This window comes from Onychomys torridus, chromosome 1, assembly GCF_903995425.1.
Source record: "Onychomys torridus chromosome 1, mOncTor1.1, whole genome shotgun sequence".
Classification (NCBI taxonomy): domain Eukaryota; kingdom Metazoa; phylum Chordata; class Mammalia; order Rodentia; family Cricetidae; genus Onychomys; species Onychomys torridus.
This window is the reverse complement of record NC_050443.1, coordinates 180,473,143-180,476,184: the sequence shown is the minus strand read 5'-3', so window position 1 is coordinate 180,476,184 and position 3,042 is coordinate 180,473,143. Positions and strand designations below refer to the sequence as shown.

General features: G+C 42.7%; 1 pseudogene; it reads right to left on the bottom strand.

Moving 5' to 3' along the window:
* Positions 1 to 917: 917 nt before the first annotated feature.
* LOC118595983 lies at positions 918 to 1,935 on the bottom strand (annotated as a pseudogene).
* Positions 1,936 to 3,042: the final 1,107 nt, after the last annotated feature.

Below are 3,042 nucleotides of genomic sequence, written 5' to 3'. Positions count from 1 at the left end.
CCCCTCAGAACCCCAAAAGTTGCCCCAATGTGCTTGGCTATTAGATGCTCCATAGAACTCACCCATGCTTTAGGTCAGCTCCCTACCAGCCTTGGAGAATGGTGTCATTTACCCAGCTGTTGTCTGACAGATGCCTTGGTACCTGTACCCCTCACCCCATAAGGGCATAATTTCATGTGTTACGAACCCAAGGCTTTAGGTGCAGCCTCAGTTCAGGGCAATAGCACTCCCTGTTGGCTTTGCCTTGTGGCTTTTTTGGCTTGCTCTGGCTGCTCTCTGAACCTTCCTGTCCCAAACACCCTTGGAAAGCCTCTTACTCATCTCTTGTCATTCTCTCCTTTTGACCTACGGGTGCCCCACACGTCCTTTACAGAGCTGTGGTGGCTTTGAGAGCTCACAGTACTGAGCAAGGTACCTCTTCCACAGGTTTCCATAGCTCCCTGTTTTCTCTTATCAGATCTGGCCACACTACTACAAGAACTGTTGACTGGTCCTATTTCCTAGCAGACTGTCATTAGAGAACATTACACACATTTGGTTACTGCAGTGATGTTTCCACACTAAACTCACCAAAGGTGTCGATGCTTTTTCAGTTTCCCTGTCTGCAGGACAATTCCAAAATTGGGTTTTAAAAAAGTATCACAGCAGCCCCAAAAGACAAAATCATCAAGTGACCTACGGCATGGCTCAGTGTCACCGAACTAAAGGTAGAGAACCATATGCTAGAGAAGTGGCTCAGCATTTAAGTGTGCTTGATGCTCTTTCAGAGGATGTGTGTCTGTTCCCAGCACACACGTGGCTGCTGACTCCAGTTCTAGGAAGATCCAACACCCTCTTCCAACACCCCCACATATGGCATACACACAAACATATACACAAATAAATAGACATTTTTTATTTTTATTTTTACTAAAAGAAATTATTTATGTGTGTGCATGTGGGGAGTAGAAGAAAACTTACAACATCTGTTCTTTTCAACCCATGGATTCTGGGAATCACTTTGGTCCCACCTGCTGAGCCAGTCCACATACACGATTATTTACCATCAGTGAGTAGGATGGAGGGTCTCAATTGATTTCATTAGGGGCAGGCAGGCACTGGAGTCATTTCTTCATCAGAGTCACTTGCTTCACTCGCTGGTTCCAATTACCCATCTTTAAACTCTCCAGTTTCCAGTTAGTTCTAATTCCCCTAAATCTTTTTCTATATTTAAATCTGTTTCTACATTCAAAATGGTTTTCTGTTTGCACTTCTTAGGGATGGCATCGTTAGCACAAAGTTTTCTCATTTTGACGTTTGGCAATTTCTTCAGATCAAAATCCCATTCCCAAAAAGTCTGCAGATTATTAGTGTCTAAAATGTTTGGGATCTCAAAGCCACAGCCTTCGTACTGCTGCCGCTCCCGCACCATGGTCTGCTTGATGACAGTCTCCCAGGAGTGGTGTTGCCGTCCCTGTCTGTCCTTGATGCTGTTATGTAACTCAATCTGCTCCAGCTCACTGCTGAATTGAGTCAAGTATCTTTCAATTAATTCACAGGCATCCTTCTTTGAATATCTCGGGGGTTTTTTGTATCTAGATGACTGTGAAACCACTGAAGTTTGTCACCAATAAGGTTGAGACACAAGGCCCTCTTAGTCTTCAATCTTTCCTTCTTGTCTTGTTTCTGAGACTCTCTTGTAATCTGAGCTGCTTTCCTGCTGTGCGGATGGATGACTTTTTTTTTACCTGACCTACAATTTTTTCTTTCAGTCCTTTAGGCATAGTGATGTCCTGGTCACTGAGGCCTCATGGTGTCCAGATATAACAATCTCACAGACTGCTGCCACAGCAGCTCCCAAGTTCACTCCTGTCCAAACACACGTGGGTCTGAAACATCTTTTTTTGTGTGTGGGAAAAGCTCAGGATAAGTACAAGAGTAGGAGGGTAAAAAAAAAAAAAAAGAGGTAGTTAAGTGTAGTGACCACATCTATAATTCCAGCACCCAGGAGGCAGAGGCAGGCAGATCTCTGAGTTTGAGGCCAGCCTGGCCTATGTAGCAAGTTCAAGACCAGCCAGAACTACATAGTGAGACCCTGTCTCAAAAAATAAATAAAAGGTAGGAAACAGAGAGATTTCTCAGCAGTTAATAACTTATTCTTGCAGAGGACACAGGTTTGGCTCATAACCATCTATAATTCCAGTCCTAGGAAAGCCAATGCCTCTGACCACCATGAGCACTAGGTATTCAAATGGTTCATGAACATACAATGTAGGCAAAAGTCATACACATAAATTAAAACATAAAATACTACAAGATGGGCAAAATCTCCAGATGGAAGACTTCCTCACTACTACTTAAAACTTCATGAAAATGTTTCTATTGCATCATAATTTTGTAATTCGAACAGTATTGCAAGAAAAGGGAGAAAATGACAAGGACACCAGCAGTTCTTTTCATAAAGTGCAAATTTAATCTTTAATTTTAACTCCAGTAAACAACTTATTTCAGATCCTCTCTGTTCCCACCCAAGGACAAAAGGGAAAGGCTATATTTTATTTTTACTTAAATGTCTAACAATAAGGTTTTAAAAAGACCCAACTTTTTTGGTTTTTGAGACAGGGTTTCTCCGTATAACAGCCCTAGCTGTCCAGGAACTCACTTTGTAAACCAGGCTGGCCTCGAACTCACAAAGATCTGCCTGCCTGCCTCCTAAGTGCTGGGATTAAAGGTGTGCACCACCATGCCCAGCAGAAAGACCTAGTAGACATGTTTCCTGATAAGGTTTGAAGGTTCTGCAACTGTACTGGAGGAAAGTAGCCTTTCATAATCAACATGAATAGACAAAGGAATGCTTAATTTAGATATTTGTGCTTATTTGGCAATTTTAAGGTCTCAAATTAAGAAGGTCCAATAGGCTGGGTGCTGGTGGAGCATGCTTTTAATCCCAGCACTCATGAGGCAGAGGAAGAGGGATCTTTGAGTTTGAGGCCAGCCTGGTCTACAGAGTGAGTTCCAGGACAACCAAGGCTACACAAAGAAACCTTGTCTTGGAAACAAAAC